This window comes from Hordeum vulgare, chromosome 3H (genome assembly GCF_904849725.1).
Source record: "Hordeum vulgare subsp. vulgare chromosome 3H, MorexV3_pseudomolecules_assembly, whole genome shotgun sequence".
NCBI lineage: Eukaryota > Viridiplantae > Streptophyta > Magnoliopsida > Poales > Poaceae > Hordeum > Hordeum vulgare.
Genome location: NC_058520.1, coordinates 369,104,005 through 369,125,264, shown reverse-complemented (window position 1 = coordinate 369,125,264; position 21,260 = coordinate 369,104,005).

The following is a 21,260-nucleotide window of genomic DNA, read 5'->3' as shown; positions in this document are numbered from 1 at the left end:
CAGGAGATCTTTGATAATAGCAATGCTAGGTTCAATTCTAATTTGCTCAGGGGGTGTAGGTGTTCTAATGTAGCCTCTACGTATCACAGTTGAACCTTTAGATTGATCCTTTATCCTAACAGGAAAAGGTGGTTTCTCAATGTAAGCACTGGGAACAATAGGATCATTATAAGCGATGACTTTCTGCTCAACTGGATTGGCTTTAACTTCATTGACTTCTAAGGGAGGATGATATTTAAACCACTTATCTTTGGGAAGATCAATATGAGCAGCAAATGATTCACACAATGAAGCTACTATCTCACAGTCAAGTCCATACTTAGCGCTAAAATCACAAAAAGTATTTGTTTCAACAAAGGATTTAACGCAATCAAACTTGAAATTCATACCTGACTCCTTACCTTCATCAAGCTCCCAATCTTCAGAGTTGCGTTTAATTATTTCCAATAAATTCCATTTGAAGTCAATATCTCTCTTCATAAAAGAACCGGTACAAGAAGTGTAAAGCATGGTGCGATCATCATGAGAAAGCCGAGCATAGAAGTTCTGAATGATAATTTCTCTCGAGAGCTCATGGTTGGGGCATGAATATAACATTGATTTAAGCCTCCCTCAAGCTTGAGCGATGCTTTCTCTGTCACGAGGCCAAAAATTATAAATATAATTCTGATCACGATGTACTAGATGCATAGGATAAAACTTTTGATGAAATTCCAATTTCAACCGACTGTAGCTCCATGATCCAATATCATCACATAGTATATACCATGTCAACGCCTTATCCCTCAAAGATAAGGTAAAGGCCTTCTTCTTGACCTCATCCTCGGGAAAACCTGCAAGCTTAAATAAACCACAAACTTCATCTACATAGATTAGATGCAAGTCTGGATGTGATGTTCCATCTCCTGTAAAAGGATTAGCCAGCAGTTTCTCAAGCATACCCGAAGGAAATTCATAGAAAATATTTTCAGTGGGTGCAGCAGTGTAAGTGCATCTAGTGCCCCTTAGTGATTTTGGTGGTTTGAAGACTTATAGGTTAAGTATCTAATGTGTTCATGAGTGTACACATGATTTATAAGTCACTGAGGAGTTTGAAATATTTGATGAATATCAACCCCTAAAAATGTATATCTTCGGTTGAAGAAATTGGTCTGAAGCTGAAGAATTGAATCGCCAAGAATCTGCGATGAAATTGATATTCCTCATGAAGATATTGAAATTGAGGAATTCGGTGTGTCCTGAAGAAAATCATTCTGAAGACTTTGAAGCATGAAGATTTACTCTTTCTGTTTTGTTTTCTTCACACTTGAGTAATAGGAACACCGTACTGTTAAAGGGGGTCGAAGTTACACTTCGGAATGAAAGTCCTCATGATGCTCAACCCAAGCCTAATCCTACCAAAAGTCTCAAGTGAGGAATACGAGTGACATGAGGACTCTCACAGTTGAGGGTTCCGACCGTTTCGATAGCCACGCCACATCATTGGTCTTATCCACACCTACGGTCATATTATTTAAGGGCATTAGTGTCAAATCATGTCAGGATGTTCCCAGGCTATAAATAGCCGCCCCCACAACCATTGGTGGGTTGGTTGCTCCGTTAGAAACTAACACTTGTCATAAGAGCAACCCAATTCCTCATGGTCTTCGAGAGTAATTCATCAGTGAGGAAATACCCCAAACACCAAACCACAAACCTAGAACCAAGTGATTGAGCATCACTGAAGAAGTTGTTCCTGTGTGGGACTGAACCCTTTTACCTTTGAGGACCGTGCATCCTCCAGACGGTTAAGCGTCATGGTCTAGAGCAATCCAGCAGTCAATTGTGGATCGCCGGGTGACCAAGTTTGTGAGGGTTTGGAAGTCTTCCCTGAAGACTTACCACGAGTGTTGGGCGAGGACTGTGTGTTCCTAGCCCAAGGAGAATACGGTAGGGACTGTGTGTCCCGGGACTGTGTGTCCTTTGGTTTCAATACCAAGCCGCTCCAAACTAGATGTACAACTGTCACAGCAGTTGGAACTGGGTCATCAACTACTGTCTTCGCTGTGGAACGGGTTCTAATTCCTCAACTCCTTACTTTCTTCACATTATGTGTTGATGACTTTCACTATTACTGTTTGAAGAATTTGCTGAAGACTTTCTCTGAAATTCCTCAACCCCAAATTCTTCACGCTAGTTGATCCTCATTTGTTTTCTGGATGCCTTCTCACTGTGCAATCTGTTTTCACATTCCTCACACTCAAAAACTGCTGTTGTGAAACTTTGCACTTCTGATCCTTTACTGTTTCCGCTGTAAGTTAGTCATCTGTGAGGAATTTCCTCAAAAGGAATTTCCTTAGTGATGAAATTCTAAAAATCTCCTATCCACCCCCCTCTAGTCGATATAACGCACTTTCAATTGGTATCAGAGCAAGGTACTCCCTTGTTCTGTGTGATTTTGGTTTGACCACCCGGAGTTTTAGTTATGTCGACTGCAGGCATGTTTAAGGTTACTGCAACATGTCCTACTTTCGAAGGAAAGAACTTTCCCTTCTGGAAGAACAAAATGCAAATGCATCTACAAGCTATTGACAATGATCTCTGGTATATTGTGGAACATGGAGTCCCCGTCATCTCTGCTACTGTCTCTGCTGCTGATGTGAAGAAATTCAAGCAACTTGATTCTCAAGCGAAGAATATCATCCGTGGCCATCTGAGCCCAGGCCAGTTTGGAAGAGTGAGTGCTTTGGGCTCTGCAACACTTATCTGGGAGAGACTGTGCAAAGTAATTGAAGGAGTATCAACCCAGCGTGACTCTCGTGTTGATATTCTTTGCAATCTTTTCAATCGCTTCAAGAGACATCACAATGAAAGCTGCCAAGATACCTTTGATCGCCTCACTGACATATCAAATGAACTGCAAGCACTGGGAGCTCGAGACATTACTGATCACGAAGTTGTGAAGAAACTGCTAAGATCTTTGGATTCTTCATTTGATACTTTAGTACTGATGATTCAAGAAAAACCAGACTACAAGATGCTTGATCTAGCTGATATACTCGAAAGACTCAATACTCATGAATTCCAGCTAGAAGAAAAGAAAGATCTATATGGACCAAGCTATTCTAGACCACGTGCACTGAAGGTTAGAGCAATTTCCTCATCTGAAGAAGAAGATTCGGATGATAGCATTGGTGACCGTGAAGAATTTGGACAGGAGCTTGCAATGCTCATGAGGAAATTCCAGAGGTTTACATGATGTGGCCAGTTCGGTAAATCTTCAAGAAGAGACATGAAGAAATCAGAATCTTCATCTGAGGGCTACAAGAAAAGAACCTTCCACAAATGCAAGAAATCAGGTCATTACATTGCTGACTGTCCCCGTTGGGGAAACGAATCAATGAAGAACAAATACAAGGATGAAAGTTTTGATGACTCGAGGAAGAAGAAGAAATCTTCAAAATCCTCATCTTCAAAGCCCTCATCACACAAGAAGACTAGTTTCAGAAAGGCTCGGGCACTCATTGGCAAGGAAATGGATTCCGAGGCAGAATCTGAGGAATGTGATAAAGAAGAGGGGTGTGATGAAGACTCAGAATCCGGATAGGCCAGTCTTGCACTTGCAACCACTTTCGTCAGCAAGTCAATCTTCAACCTTGAAGAAGATGATAACACCATCCACACTGATGACTATGCTGATAACTTCTCTCCAACCTATTGCTTCATGGCAAAAGGTTCAAAGGTACCGAATGATGCTTCCTCCTCTGATTCAAGTGACTGTGAACCTGATGATTTTAAAAAAACCCAGTTACAGTAAACTTGCTATCATTGCCACTAAACTACAAACTGCCCGGGAAAAGCTTCAGAAACTGCTAGATTGAAGTGATGATTTGTTGAATGATGAAAAGAATCTTACCCAAATCCTCACTGAAGATGTGAAAAGTCTTCAGTCTAGATTTGATAATATTCAAGATCGTTATGATACACTCCTCGTTGATCATGAGAAACTTTCCTATGAATTTCTTCAAAGGAAGCTTCATCTAGAGAAGCCGAGGATTTCTCATGATGATCTTCGTATGGAAATGATTCATTACTAGCTCAACAGATCAGCGCTGCTCAAGCTGAATTCATTCCTCCATGTCTTAAATGCATTGAACGCGAAACTGCTAATTCTTCACTAGAATCATCAAATGCTTCTATTGCTACAAATTCTTCAACTGCACCTGTAGTGTCTATTTCCTCACTTGAGGAAAACACAAATGTTACTGATGAAAATGCAGGGTTGAAGGAATTGTATGTGACAGGCTTATACAAAAGCCTCAAAGGACATCAAACCCTTTGTGATGTGCTCAAGAAGCAGATCTTGAACAGGAACCCGAGGAAAGAAGGAATTGCCTTTGAGAGGAAATTAAATGCAGATGGATCTTATTGGAAACCTGAGCAGTATCCCAAAACCTCATGGGTTGCTGCTACTGGGCCTCCTTTTGATCCATCCAATCTAAGTGGCTTTTCATGTGCATTAACCTATTCCTTAGATGAGTCATTTGACTCCAACTATAAACTGTTCAAAAATCAATCTCGTGAAGTATTTGCTCGATATGTTGGAACTAACTGCAGGAATGGCCCTCCTTTGAGGAAAATATGGGTTCCCAAAAGTTTTCTTGAAAATCTTCAGGTGAATGTCCTTATGACACCACCAATGAAGGATTTGAATCCCAGATCAAAATCCTCAGGAGGACCAAAGTCTTCAAGAGGACCAAAATTCTCAACTGGTCAAAATTATGCTCATTCCCGTGCTAATACTTCTAACATGCAGGGAAACTATAAGGAATATGAATATAAGCGTTACTCTTCAAATCATTATGTTCATAAGTCCTCAAACCAGTTCTCTACACATTCATATGAGTACTTTAACCCCCCTACTGTTAAGAGAAGTGCATTAGCTTCAATGCCACCTTTTTCATATGCTGCTCGCAGGATGATGAATGCTTTACCACCCCTTCAGATGTGGGTGGTGAAAAAATCGAACTAATCACTTCTGCAGGTCAGGTGTCCAGATGAAAATCATCATCTGAAGAATTTGCTGGAGACCTGAGGAAATGCTTGATAGGACGCAAGCTAATATTGATGAAATAGAAATATTTCACACGTCCTTTAATTATGTTATGATGAAATTCTTATGTGATGAAATTGATATCATATTCTTCAAATCTAAAGCATATGAGATGGTAAGCTGTACTAATTCATCTACAAGATGATAAACCCAAGAATATTGAATGGGTTCTTGATAGTGGCTGCACACATCACATGACTGGTGATAAAAGCTTGCTGATGAATATGCCACTAACTCCATCACCTTTGAAGCAAATCACATATGCTGACAAGGGTAAAAGCAAGGTATTGGGACTTGGGAAAGTGGCTATTTCCAAGGATAGGCATATGGACAAAGTGATGCTTGTTGAATCCCTTGGTTTTAACCTCATGTCAGTCTCGATGCTTTGTGATCTTGATATGATTGTTATCTTTGGTAGATATAGATGTGTAGTCATCATGGAGTCTGACAGATCCAAAGTCTTCGAAGGTGTAAGAAGAGGAGATTTGTACATTGTTGATTTCTCTACAGGTCCTCAACCAGCCACCTGCTTACTAGCAAAGACCTCAGAAGGATGGCTGTGGCACCGAAGATTGGGTCATGCAGGTATGAGGAATTTGCACACGCTCGCGAAGAAGAAGCATGTAATCGGCTTCGAATCAGTCAAATTCCTCAAGAATCATCTCTGCGGTGCATGTGAATCTGGGAAAAATGACCAGATCCAAGCATCCCTCAAAGACCATCATGACCACTACACGTCCCTTCGAATTGCTTCATATGGATCTATTTGGACCTACTCACTATGCCACACTAACCAATGCAACATCTTTATATGGCTTCGTCATAGTTGATGATTATTCCAGATATACATGGGTGCATATCATCGTATATAAAAATGAAGTGCAGGAAATCTTCAAACGATTTTCTTCAAGGGCCTCGACGAACTTTGGCATCAAGATCAAACATATCAGGAGTGATAATGGAACAGAGTTCAAAAACACTGGTCTTGATGATTATCTTGATGAACTTGGTATTACTCACGAATTATGTGCTCCTTATACTCCTCAGCAGAACGGTGTCGTCGAAAGGAAGAACATGACTCTGGTTGAGATGGCAAGAGCTATGGTTGAAGAATATCAGAATCCTCGTCGCTTTTGGCCTGAAGCAATCAACACTGCATGCCATATCATCAACATGGTATATCTTCACAAATTCCTCAAGAAAACCTCATATGAACTCCTAACTGATAAGAAACCCAATGTAAGTTATTTCAAAGTCTTCGGTGCAAAATGCTGGATTAGAGATCCTCACCATAGCTTAAAATTTGCACCTAAGGCACATGAGGGTTTTATGCTCGGTTATGGAAAGGACTCGCATACCTACAGAGTCTTCAACAACTATCACTACAAAGTTGTTGAGACTGTAGATGTGCGGTTTGATGAAACTAATGGCTCGCAACGAGAGCAATTGCCTTCTGATCTAGATAAGCTGTCTCGTGAGAAATCAATAAAGCTCAAGCCTACTGAAGACATTGTTCCCACTGAGGAAATTGATGAAGAAACCTTCCCCATGACTGATGAAAATCAAGAAGATGCTCGTGAGGAAATTGCTCCAGAACCACTTCCTCAGCCCAGATGAAATCCTCAACTAGCTCATCCGAGGATTGCAAATGAAGTAGAACTTGACGAAATCCTCAACGACATCAACGAGCCAGGTCCTCTCACTCGCTCAAAAGCTTCACACTTAGTTAACTTTTGTGGGCATTTTTCCTTTGTATCTATCAGAGAACCCTCAAAAGTTGCTGAGGCTTTCTTGGAACCGGAGTGGATCCAAGCTATGCAAGAAGAACTTCTTCAATTCAAACTGAATGACGTATGGGAGCTCGTCAAACGACCAGATCCTCGCAAGCATAACATCATCGGAACCAAGTGGATTTTCCTAAACAAGCAAGATGAGGATGGTCAAGTGGTGAGGAATAAGGCACGACTTGTAGCCCAAGGTTACACCCAGGTTGCAGGAATAGATTTTGATGAAACTTTTGCACCTGTTGCTAGACTTGAAGCTATTCGAATACTACTTGCATATGCTAATCATCATAACATCATCTTATATCAAATGGATGTGTAAAGTGCATTCCTCAATGGTAAGCTTGAGGAAGAAGTATACATTGCTTAGCCCCCAGGTTTTGAGGATTCAAAGAATCCAGACAAAGTCTTCAAACTCAAAAAGGCGCTCTATGGTCTCAAGCAAGCCCCTCGGGCATGGTATGACACATTAAAGGAATTCCTCATGAAGAAAGGCTTCAAACCTGGTTCACTCGATCCAACTCTTTTCACTAAATCCTATGATAATGAGCTATTTGTGTGCCAAATATATGTCGATGATATCATATTTGGCTGTACTGACAAACGATACAGTGATGAATTTGCTTACATGATAAGTGAAGAATATCAGATGTCTATGATGGGGGAGCTGAAATTCTTCTTAGGTCTTCAAATTCGTCAACAACGCAATGGAATCTTCATATCACAGGAGAAATACCTCAAGGATGTTCTGAGGAAATTCGAAATGCATGAATGCAAAGGTGCCAAGACTCCAATGCCTATCAACGGCCACCTTGGCACTGATGAAAATGGTAAAGAATTCGATCAGTAGGTATATCGCTCTATGATTGGCTCTTTATTGTATCTATGTGCATCTAGGCCAGATATAATGCTTAGTGTTTGCATGTGTGCACGTTTTCAAGCAAAATCGAAGGAATCACACCATAAGGCTGTGAAGCATATTCTTCGATACTTAGCTCACACACCAACACTAGGATTATGGTATCCCAAGGGCTCAAATCTTCATCTGGTAGGGTATTCTGATTCTGACTATGCTAGTGATCGTGTGGATCGCAAGTCAACTTCTGGCACATGTCATTTCCTCGGAAGATCACTAGTTTGCTGGTCCTCAAAGAAGCAGAACTGCGTATCACTCTCCACTGCCGAAGCTGAGTACATTGATGTTGGTTCATGTTGTGCTCAATTACTATAGATGAAGCAAAACCTCAAGGACTACGGCATCAACATGAAGAATGTGCCTCTCTAATGCGACAATGAGAGTGCAATCAAGATTGCATACAACCCAGTAGAACACTTGAAGACTAAGCACATCCAGATTCGTCATCATTTTCTTCGGGACCATGTCCTCAAGGGCAATATCCTCATCGACCATGTGAAGACTGATGATCAACTGGCAGATATCTTCACTAAGCCCTTGGATGAGAAAAGGTTTTGCAAGTTGCGGTGTGAGCTAAATATCTTAGAATCTTCAAATGTTTTGTAAAAACATGCACACATCCTAACACTTATGCAAAATTGATGACTTAGATGTGCAACACATGATGAATCGATTTTCTTCAACTGATGAAGAATATCACTCTCAATGTGAAGAAATCAACGAAGAAATTGATTCTCAAGGCCCTACGACAATTATACGCGGCGTCTATAATCAACATTCTTATATGGTGGGTCTCGACACCGCCCAACGTGAAATTCCTCAAGTTGATTTTCTTCAAAGTTCCATTTCCTCAAAACTTGTTTTTCTTCAAAAACACTTGATGACTTTCGTTTGACTAGATAGAGTGTGATTTCAAGTCCTCAACATCATTCACTTATAGCTATTTCTTCAAGTTGATATTTCATCTAAGTGAATGTGATCGGACCCTACTTTCCCTCTATGCTATTCTCACCCAGTCTATTCGATTCTTCATATGCGTTCTTCTTGAAACTTTGTTCAAAATCCTCACTGCGTCCTTGTCAGCTGATGATTGTGTAACAAAATCCTCAACTCTTCAAAAATGTTTCTTTAATGCACAGTAACTGAACCCACTTCCCACGTTCGGATAACCACGATCTCCACTATCTCCACCGCCTTGCTCGGGAGCTACATGTGTCCTGCAGAGACGTAGGGGCAGGGGCTGTTTGGTCCGAATTCTTCGCGCCAACAGTAACTGCCTGGCTATAAATATGTCCTTATCCCCCTCGACAAACACTTCTTCGCCCCATCGCTCTCCTGCTACAGCAAAAGCACCGAACCCTAGCGCCACCGCAGGAAGTCTCGTCGCCGGCGAAGAAGAGCTTCACTGCCTCGACTTCTCCGTCGCCGGAACCACACCGGAGTCGGACCATCTTCGTCCGCCGCCGCCATAGACGTCCTCTGCTGCCGGGTTAGGGCGCATTGGACACACACCGAAGAGCTTCTCTCTACAACTTTCCTCTGTTCTTTGTGCGCGCCATCTAGGGTAAATAAAAACCCTTTTTCTACAGCAAGTTAGATCTACTATTTTACATCTGTGATGTGAAATCTATTTTTCCTCAAGAATCCATATGCACCTGATTCCGCAAACACTGCCTATCACCACACCATTGATGAACTTCACTAAGCTTCTAAGATTTCACGAGATTCCTCAATTGTGCGAATTTTCAGATCTGTACAACTCTGGAACCCAAGAACAGTATGCTTAGGCAAATTCCTCAACCACTGGTTAAATTCCTCAACTGTCAAATTTTTTCATTTTCTTCAAATGTGAGAACGCATATGACCTCTCCAAATTCTTCGCAACTATACTCTGTTCACAGGTACACACATGTCAGCTGATGAATCTCTCGGTTCTCATCACATTAACTCATTTGCAGCGTTTCGTGAAGAAAATCTTCAAGCCTCATCAGAATCCTCAAGAGTTCAATCTCATCAGCAAAATCCTCAGCTGAAGAAAATGGAGGATGACAGGAAACAGAAGGGAGGGAAGAAACTTGAGCAGAATACAGCTTTGGATATCCCTGAGGATATTTACTTGGACTATTGCACACCTGATGAAAATGAAACAATGGCCAAGAGAAAGATTCGCTTCAGAAGATAGAACGTCGATGGGCTAAGGAATGGAAGGAATACAAATTTGTCACTGCCAAGTATGCGAAGAAATTTGCTCTGAAGCGTCCTGGCAAACGGGCTCCACTTGAGGCTCATCAAGTAGCACATCCCTCAAGCCTCAAGACCCTTGATGACTATCCTGATGAAAAGGACAAGCACTTTGCTAAGCTTAAGAAGCAGGCAGATGCTGCGGTGAGGAAATTCAATGAATCCTCAGCTGCTGCTTGAACTGCAGCTACTTCCTCTGCCGCTGAGACCTCTGGTTCAGCAATTCCTCAACCAAAGTTTGTGCCGTCAAAACCAAGGGCTCCAAAGCCTCAAGAGAAACCAGCTCAGGCATCAGTTACAAACCCTCAACGCCAAAATCCTCAGCACCACCACAGGTTTCAAAACCAGAACTAAAGCCAGTCATGAAGCCACTGCCCGCTACCTCCAGCTCCACACTCCCAGATGCAACCAGCTCGGAGACAAAGTCTTCACCACCCCCTGTGAAGACTCAGGTGTCTACTGAAAGAGGAACACAACCAAGCCCCAGCAAAATCATCACAGTCCCGTCTGCATCAGAGGGTAGTGATGAATATGATGATCAAACCCTGCACACTACTGGAATCAGAGATTTTGCCGTCTGCTGCTTCTTTGCCGTCTGCTAGCTGATGGCAAAGACACTCTTTGCCATCAGCTACCAGAAACCAGACGGCAAAGAGAAGGCTGATGGCAAAGGTACTATTTGCCATCAGCCAGCTCTTTGCCGTCAGCTGGCTGACGGCAAATCTTATTCAGGCAGACGGCAAAGAGTTCGGGTGGCCCACCCTGCAACCCCTCTCTCCCCCCTAATGGCCTCCCTCTTTGCCGTCTGCTTTTCTCATCTGTGCCGTCCGCGGCAGACGGCAAAGAGGGTGCCTCTCATCTCCCCTAACGGTCGCGCCCCACACCCCTCTCTCTCTCACCCCCCGCCCCCTCCCGAAACCAGCACCGCCGCCGCGCCGCCACGCCACCACCGCACCCTGCGCTGCCGCCACGCCCTCCTCCTCCCTGCGCTGCCGCGCCCTCTTCCACCCGGCGCCACCACCGCACCCTCCTCCTCCCTGCCCCCGCCCCCTCCCAAAACCAGCACCGCCGCCACGCCACCACCGCACCCTGCGCCGCCGCCACGCCCTCCTCCTCCCTGCGCTGCCGCGCCCTCCTCCTCCCGGCGCCACCACCGCACCCTCCTCCTCCCTGCCCCCGCCCCCTCTCGAAACCAGCACCGCCGCCGCGCCGCCACGCCACCACCGCACCCTGCGCCGCCGCCACGCCCTCCTCCTCCCTGCGCTACCGCGCGCTCCTCCTCCCGGCGCCACCACCGCACCCTCCTCCTCCCTGCGCCCCCTCCTCCACCACGCCCCCTCCTCCTCCCCGGGACCTCCTCCTCCACCACCGCCGCCGGAGCTCGCCCCTTCTCCACCACCGCCCCTCCGCCACCACCGCCCTCTCCTCCACCGCCCTCTCCTCCACCGCCGGAGCTCGGTGAGTCCTTTTTTCCTTTTTTCGTTTAATTCATTAATTAGGTTAGTTAGGTTAGTTGTTAATTACCTATTGTTAGTTAGGTTAGTTGTTAGTGGTTACGTACTGGTAATTAGGTTAGTTAGGTTATTTGTTAGTTGTTAGTGGTAATTAGGTTAGTTGTTAGTGGTATTACCCCTCGAGCTAGGTTAGTTGTCAGGTTAGTTGTTAATTACCTACTGTGTGTTAGGTTAGTAGTTGCCCGTGTAGAGCCCTCCGGTCGCCGCCTATGCTTGCACTAGCCACAACGTTGGGGAACGTCGGTGAGCTTGTCACGCACCTGCCATGGCTACGTTGCCATCGAGCTCACGTGCTGCAACAACGATGCTGCTGCAACCACCCCCATGCAGGTCGGTGCAGAAACATTACTGTTGGGACCACCCCCTTCAGGCACCGGTGATATTCCACTTCAACACCGAGGATATTACAACAGCTCGCAATAGTAGTTGTCGCACCGACACGACATCTCGACGACACCCCTGACACCCGTCACGATGCCCCGAAACCCCGACACGACGCCCCGACACGACATCTCGACGACACCCCTGACACCCGACACGATGCCCCGAAACCCCGACACGACGCCCCGACACGACATCTCGACGACACCCCGGCATGAAATATTTTTTTATGGAACCTGGAAAGTTTTATAAAGTAGTATAGGTAACCTGGAAAGTTTTATAGGTAACATAGAAAGTTTTATAGGTAACCTAGAAAGTTTTATAGGTAACCTAGAAAGTTTTATAGGTAACCTCGACCCCCGACCCCCGACCCCCGACAACACTCACCCTCGACCCCCGACCCCCTACCCCGACCCCCGACGCCACTGACCCCCGACCCCCGACGCCCGACGCCACTGACCCTCGACCCCCGACCCCCGACAACACTCACCCTCGACCCCCGACCCCCTACCCCGACCCCCGACGCCACTGACCCCCAACCCCCGAGCCCCGACACCTCTTCGGCCTCTGGTTGACCGAAAAGACCCCAATCCCCGACGCCAGTGACCTTCGACCCCCAATGACACTGACCCACATAGTTATGAGTTAGGTCATATAGTTATGTTAATTATAAAAACATCATATTTGTGTTGATCAGGTGAATTTCAATGTGCAGTTGTTCGACGACCTCCACGTGCGTTGGACGAGCTCCGCCCTTGCGTTTGTTGGTGAGCACAAATGACTTCTCCTCCTACCCCCTTAATTTGCTCTGTCCCGGTCTTCGTGCCGATGAAACTTGCTAGCTATAGGTTTCTTCAATCATGAGTATGCGTGACCAGTATGCGTCTCCCATTCGAAAGGGCGACATCTATAAATATGCATGTATTTGCATATTTATAACCGCCATCCTTTCGAATTGTCCAACATTATCCATGGACAGCCCGAGTATGTGTAGACTGGGTTCGTTTTCCCGTATGCTGTGCTCTGGATCCGATGCGGAATTTCGTCAGTGCCTCCCTGTTGTTCTCCGGATGCACATCCTCTCTGTTTATTGCGGAGACGTGTATCAGGAGAACAGCGGGGAGGTGCTGCTGAAATTTTGCGTTGGATCCGGAGCAGAGCATGGGAAAACGAACCCAGTCTACACATACTCGGGTGGGATTAGGACCTATCTTTACCTATTAGCGTGTAGGTTGCCTGGACGTAATAAAAATGGCGAACCTGATTAACCGATGAATATAGATGATGAATTATATATAAATATATTTCTTCTGTCTTTAGTAGCTACGCAAGATGAGTGATCGTGCGTGGATGTATACCGGTCACCCTAGTCAGAAAGAGATGACGAAAGAATGGTTTTTAAAAACAAAGGAATTTGTGAAAGCCGCATTCGCAAATGGCGAGGAAAGAAACTATTGCCCCTGTCCTGGATGCGACAACTATAAAAAGACGACAGAGGCTGTAATGATTAAACACCTGCAGAGGAGGGGTTTTAAGCCTAATTATATGGTGTGGACATTTCATGGTGAGTCTATACAACGCACAAGAGCTGAGGTGGTCCGTCGTCGCACGGACGAGCATGGTACTGGGATCGAAGACATGGTGCAAGACTTTGATGATGCTCGGGATTCGGAAGATGAGATGGAGGAATCTGCAAAGGCCTTTTATGAAATGTTGGAGTCTTCCAAACGTCCTCTCCATGAGCACACCGAGCTCTGTCAGCTGGATGCAATTGCACAAGTAATGGCTCTGAAGGCTCAGTTCAACTTGGGAAGAGAATGCTACGACGCGATGATGACAATATTTGGATGTTTCCTACCCAAAGGCCATGTCATGCCTGCAAACCTGTACCAGTCGGACAAAATACTTCGTGTACTTAAGATGCCCTATGAGAAGATAGATGCATGTGAGAAAGGATGTGTCTTATTTAGGAAGGAGTATGCACACTTGGACTATTGTCCCAATTGCGAGTCTTGCAGGTATCTTGTGGTAGACAACGGTATGGGTGAGAAGAGGCAGACCAAAATCGCAGTTAGTGTTCTTCGGTATATGCCAATCGTACCAAGACTTCAACGTCTTTTCATGGTCGAAGAGACAGCCAGACAGATGACATGGCACAAATTGGGCAAAAGAACCGAACTAGATGCGGATGGGAATAAGATGATGGTACACACATCGGATGGGGAAGCGTGGAAACATTTCGATGGATTGCATCAGGATAAAGCGGCAGATCCAAGGAATCCTCGAGTCTGCGCCGCCATGGATGGTTTTAATCCCTTCGGCATGACGGCAACCCAATACAGTTGTTGGCCTGTATTTGTCATTCCACTGAATCTCCCCCCCGGGCAGATTATGCAAAGAAAGAACATATTTCTGACGTTGATAATTCCAGGGCCCAATTATCCGGGGAAGAATATGAATGTGTACCTGCAACCGCTTAAGGATGAATTGGAAGAAGCTTGGGAAAATGGGGTCAAGACATACGATGCTGCTAGAAAAGAAAACTTCAAAATGCATGTGTGGTACATGTACTCTATGCATGACTTGCCAGCGTATGTGCTATTCTCTGGATGGTGTGTGCATGGAAGGTTCCCGTGCCCCCAATGCAAGGCAGCTCTTCAGTTTCATTGGTTGAAGGAGGGTCGGAAGTATTCTTGCTTTGACTTGCATAGACAGATCCTGGATCCTGACCATCAGTTCAGAAAAGACAAGAAGAACTTTACCAAAGGTAAAGTTGTCAAAAACTTGGCACCACATGCGTTCACAGGCCAACAGATCCTGGATCAGTTAAACGCCCTCGAGCCTGATCCAGAGCGTCCAGGGTATTTCAAGGGGTATAATTCAAAACACGCCTGGACTCACAAGCCATGCTTCTGGGATCTGCCGTACTTCAAAGACCTCCTTCTTCCAAACAATATCGACATGATGCACACTGAAAAGAATATCGGAGAGGCTATTTTTGGTACATTGTTCGACATAGATGGGAAGACAAAGGATAATATTAAGGCTAGAGTCGATCAAGAGACACTATGTCATAGACCGTTACAAAACATGCGAGAAGGCAAAGGAAAGCAGAAGTGGTCGAAGCCAAAGGCCTGGTTCAATCTTGGAAGGCCAGCTATGAGGGAAATTATCTTGTGGGTCAAAATGCACTTGATGTTCCCCGATGGGTATGCAGCGAATCTAAAGAGGGGAGCGAGTCTTGAAAAATTAAAAATCTTTGGTCTCAAGAGTCATGATTGGCACATATGGCTAGAGCGGGTAATGCCGGTGATATTACGTGGCTTTATTCCTGAGGATGAATGGCTAGTACTGGTGGAGCTGAGCTATTTCTTCCGTGTTCTTTGTGCGAAAGAATTGTCGCCTGGCGTGGTAGAAGACATGGAGGAGTTTGCACCAGAGTTGTTGTGCAAGTTAGAGAAGATCTTTCCACCGGGCTTCTTTAATCCAATGCAGCATTTGATTTTACATCTAGCGACCGAGGCAAGATTGGGTGGGCCGGTGCAAGATCGTTGGTGCTATGCAACTGAGAGGATGCAGAAGACCCTTCGAACTAAATGTAAAAATAAGCGTAGAATTGAAGCATCGATGGCTGAGGCATTCATTACTGAGGAGGTGGCAAACTTTGTGACAGCACACTACGAAGCCAAAAATAATCATTTGCATAATCCGAAGCCTCGGCACAATGATGGAGACCCTAAAAAAGGTGGGTCCAACCTCAGCCTATTCAAAGGGAGAAGAAGAAGAAATCAAGAAGAAGGAGGAGAAGGAGGAGGAGGAGGAGGAGGAGGAGGAGGAGAAGAAGAAGAAATCAAGAAGAAGGAGGAGAAGGAGGAGGAGGAGGAGGAGGAGAAGGGAGGAGGAGGAGGAGGAGGAGGAGGAGAAGGCCAAGGACCTTCTATCCTTCTCCTCCTCCTCCTTCTCCTCCTCCTCCTCCTCCTTCTTCTTGATTTCTTCTTCTCCTCCTCCTCCTCCTCCTCTTTCTTCTCCTCTTTCATATTATCCTTGCTTTAATTAACCCAACAATGACATAGTTAGCCCATTTAGCTCCAAAATACCGTAATAAGCTCAAAATGGGATAAGAACCTTGGTTAGCTCATGAATATTATATACTTAGCTTCTTTTCCTCTAAAATGACATAATTGGAATATTTAGCTCAAAAAAGACATAATTAGGTAATTTAGCTCCAACAAGAGGAGAAGAGGAGAAGAAATAGGCAAAATGAAAAGAAAGAAGAAGAAGAGATGAAGAAGAAGAGAAGAAGGAGGAGGAGGAGGAGGAGGAGGCCCCTGGCCTTCTCCTCCTCCTCCTCCTCCTCCTCCTCCTCCTTCTTGATTTCTTCTTCTTCTCCTCTTCCTCCTCTTTCTTCTTCTTCTCCTCCTCTTTCTTCTTCTTCTTCTACCATAATAAGCTCAAAATGAAGAGAAAGAAGAAGAAGAGATGAAGAAGAAGAGAAGAAGGAGAAGGAGGAGGAGGAGGAGGAGGAGGAGGAGGAGAAGGGAGGAGGAGGAGGAGGAGGAGGAGGAGAAGGCCAAGGACCTTCTATCCTTCTCCTCCTCCTCCTGCTCCTTCTTCTTCTTGATTTCTTCTTCTTCTCCTCCTCCTCCTCCTCTTTCTTCTCCTCTTTCATATTATCCTCGCTTTAATTAACCCAACAATGACATAGTTAGCCCATTTAGCTCCAAAATACCATAATAAGCTCAAAATGGCATAAGAACCTTGGTTAGCTCATGAATATTATATACTTAGCTTCTTTTCCTCTAAAATGACATAATTGGAATATTTAGCTCAAAAAAGACATAATTAGGTAATTTAGCTCCAACAAGAGGAGAAGAGGAGAAGAAATAGGCAAAATGAAAAGAAAGAAGAAGAAGAGATGAAGAAGAAGAGAAGAAGGAGGAGGAGGAGGAGGAGGAGGAGAAGGCCCCTGGCCTTCTCCTCCTCCTCCTCCTCCTCCTCCTTCTTCTTGATTTCTTCTTCTTCTCCTCTTCCTCCTCTTTCTTCTTCTTCTCCTCCTCTTTCTTCTTGATTTCTTCTTCTTCTCCTCCTCCTCCTCTTTCTTCTTCTCTTTCATATTATCCTTGCTTTAATTAACCCAACAATGACATAGTTAGCCCATTTAGCTCCAAAATACCGTAATAAGCTCAAAATGGCATAAGAACCTTGGTTAGCTCATGAATATTATATACTTAGCTTGTTTTCCTCTAAAATGACATAATTGGAATATTTAGCTCAAAAAGAAGGAGAAGGAAGAAGAAGAGGAAGAAGAGAAGAAGAATAGAAGGAGAAGGAGAAGAAGAAGGAGGAGGAGGAGAAGAAGAAGAAGGAGGAGGAGAAGAAGAGAAGAAGGAGAAGGAAGGAGGAGAAGAAGAAGGAGAAGGAGCCCTCCTTCTTATCCTTCTTCTTCTCTCCTTCTTCTCCTCCTCCTTCTCCTTCTTCTTCTCTTCTTTTTTCTTCTTCTCCTCCTCCTTCTCCTTCTCCTTCCCCTTCCCCTCCTCCTCCTCCTCCTTCTTGTTTTTCTTCTCCTTGTTCTCTTATTGCTTCTTCTCTTTCTTCTTCAATTTAGCTTATTTGTCATATATGTTGTTGTTCTTCTTCTACTTACTTTCTTATTCCCATTTTGCAGATTGGATGTACTACATGCATGGAAGCTGGCGTTGGAGTGCTTTAGTTTCCTTTTTTATTTGAGTTGATGAACAATGTGTTGGTTCTTTGTATGTGTTGATGAACAATATATGTGGAACTATATGTATATATATATGGATGAAACTTTGTATATGTTGGTTCTTTCGATATATGGATGTCCATTGATGAACAAATGACATTGGTGAACTTTATATGTATATCATATATGTGTTGTGAACTATATATCATATATGTGCTATGAATTATATATATTATTGCTGTGAAATAACATAAAATAAACAAAACAGTGACAATATGGGCTCTTTGCCGTCTGCCAGCTGATGGCAAAGGCCTTTGCCATCAGCCAGCAGACGGCAAAGGTGCCACATGGCACCCAGCTGTGCTTCCTGGGCAGTAGCAGCTGGCCATATAGGCTCTTTGCCGTCTGCCTGCTGGGGGGCAGACGGCAAAGAAGAGGGCACAGAGGAGGGGCAGGAGTGGAGAGAGGGGGAGGGGAGGACACGGCAGACGACAAAGATTGACCAGCAGGCAGACGGCAAAGATATTCAATAGGGCAGACGGCAAAGATATTCAATAGGGCAGACGACAAAGATTGACCAGCAAGCAGACGGCAAAGAGCCTCCGTTAACCCCTAATGGAGGCAACGCCTCTCGGCTGCCGTCTCAAGCTCTTTGCCGACTGCTCCTCAGGAAAGCTGACGGCAAAGAGCTTTGCCGTCCGCTTTGGGGGGGCAGACGGCAAAGAATGTCCTATGCCGTCGTAGGCTGACGCAGAAAATTTGCCGGCCGTGACAATCTTTGCCGTCTGTGGTACTGTCTTTGCCGTCCGGGTATTTGTCTTTGCCGCCTGTGATGGCAGACGGCAAAGCAGGTGATTCCTGTAGTGGCAAGCTATAATCAGAAACAAGTAGGAGAGGGTAGCTCAAGCTTCTGGTAGCGCCATTCCTGTGGCCATGGACCCCAAGGTCCTCCTAGACTACATAAACATCTGGTATGAGGATCCCAACACTCCGCTTGATGATTTGAAACTTCCCCCTGGCATCAGCCACATGGTGGCCACATTCATCAACGAGGCCAAGTGGAAGGAGCAGCAAGCCAAACAGGCCAAAGTTGCTAAGCTCAAGAAGGAGAAATTCCTCAAGCAGAATCTCCTCAACTTGACGCCTGATGCACTGGTGTCAACACAGGCTAAGTTGAAGACTCTGACTGATAAGTACTCCAAGCTATCAGATCGTCCGAGTCTCAAGAGCAGTTTCATAAAATTTGCCACTAAAGCTGTTGACGACTACAACAAGAAGGCTGCCCCTCCAGTACCAACTCCTCAGCCTCTGATTGAAGAGCCAACCGATGAATCTCCTCAAGCTGATGAAACTCCTCAAGCTGAGGAAATACCCCAAGAAAGCTGTGTGGATGTACCGGCTATTGAAGAAATCACCACAGAAAATCCAGCTGATGAATCTGCTACAGCTGGTGAGACTGCCCCTGATCCAGCTCCTACTTCAAAGCAAGCTGATAACTCTGTTCCAGATGGTTCCTCAAAGCTAGCTGATGAATCTGTCGAGAGAACCCCTTCACCAAAAGCTTCAAAGGTGAAGAAGATGACTCCGTCTGCATCAGACGTGAAGAAGATCAGGGCTGCTGAGAAGGAAGCCAAAAAGAGAAAGGCCTCCTCAGCAGAAGAAAACACTGAGCCAAGCGCCTCAAAGCGCTTGAAGAAAATGCTCCACTGGACCTTGTGCCCCTCAACATCGCACCATCTTATGAAATGGTCACCTTTGAAGACCAGGAGAAAGGGCTAGATGAGGAAATGAAGGATGCCGCATCTGAGGAACACACTGACGAAGAAATTCGTATTGACGACAGTCCTCAGCCCTCCATTCCTCAGGAAGACACTGCACAAGGATCAGCTGCACCAGCTGATGAAACTGCCTCTGTCACCAAGCAAGCTGAGGAAGAGCAAAGTGAAATTCCTCAAGCTGATGAAATTCAAAGTCCTGAGAAAAATCCTCAAGATGAGGAACAGGCTGACCGAACTCCTCCACCTGAGCAAGATCTTCACACTAAGGCTCAGAGTGAACCTATTCCTTCTCCAGAGCAGAACCCTCAACAGGATGCTCCAGTTGATGAAATTCCTCAGCTTGATGCCCAGCCAGATCCCATTCCTCAGCATGAAGCACAACATGAGAAAGCTCCTCAGCCTGAAGCCCAAGCTGATGAAATTCCTCACCCTGAGGACAATGCTGAGGAAAATGCACCAGACCAAGAAAATGCTTTCGTCGTGCTGAACCCAGAGACTGCAATTGTTGTCTCCCCTCTAGTTCCTCAGCAAAATCTTCAGCCAATGCAGCGTCAGCCATTCTCCAAGCGACCGCAGTTTCAAAAGGAAAACTTCTTTGACGAACGCATGTACTTCATTGGAGAAAATCCCTATGATAAGCCTCAAATCAGACATCTGATGTTTTGGACGAGGACACAACTGAATTACTATGCCTCTGTGCTATGTGGAAGAAATAAGATATTCCAGCACAGGCATATTCCTCACGTTGAACTTGAAGCAATACCATGCCTGGCTCCAGTCCTCAATGTCCTTCATGAAGCTGGCCTGCTACCAATGTGCTCAGACATCTCTGATTGGAACAGTGAGCTCATTCTTCAGTTTTATGCCACTCTTCACATATCTGGCGATCCTGAAGACATTAACACCTGGGTGTTTGACTGGATGATGCAAAACACTCACTACAAGGCTCCTGCTACTGAGCTCCTGCGTGAACTACCAGTATCAATTCCCTCAGAGGAGGCTATGAAGCTTTACGGTGAGCATGAGCTCCCCAACGGGATGATGGAAGTCCTCATGAAGCCTTTGGCTAAAGGGCAACCACCGAGAAAAACCTTCCTCGTCCACGACCTCAAATATACACCAAGGTCTGTTTACAGAATCCTCTGCAGAGTGCTTGCGCCGATCAAAGGCCATGATGATGAAGAAGATGTCGTAGGCATCATGAAGAATATCCTCTTCAACATCATCCATGGTATTCCTATCAACATACATGATTTCTTCTTGAGGACTTTGGCCGACAATGCTATGTGTCCATTTGATCACAAGATATATGCCCCATGGATCATGAGATTCATCAGGACAAGGACAGGCATCAACTTCCACGCTAACTTCAACAACCATGTTGTTTATATGCCTCCTATCAGGGTCAACAAGAAGACTTTCGAGCCAGTTGAAGGAAAAGGCAAGTCAGTGATTGATGAAGGCCATAGGCCCCTTGATGGCCAGTTCAGAGAGCCGGAAGCTTATTCTTCATATGATGATACTGAGACTCACCTGCCAAGCCCTGTTGCTCCTCGCGTGATGAATACAAGAGAGCTTCTCCTCAGTCTTCACCAGAAGGTGGATCACAATCACAAGTGGGTCAAACGCCAGTTCGGCGCCATTGTGAAAACCCTCACTGAAACACAGAACTCTGTGAAGCTTAACCATCACTATATGCATGAGGTTTTTGATCGCACCTGGGCCACACTTGCTCATCTGAAGACTTGGATAGAACTTGAAGAATTGGACTTTGAGCGAGACTTTGACTAGTCGTGGCCTCCCAAGAAGAAGTTCAGGCCAATTCCAGTTCCAGACCTTGAAGACAGTTG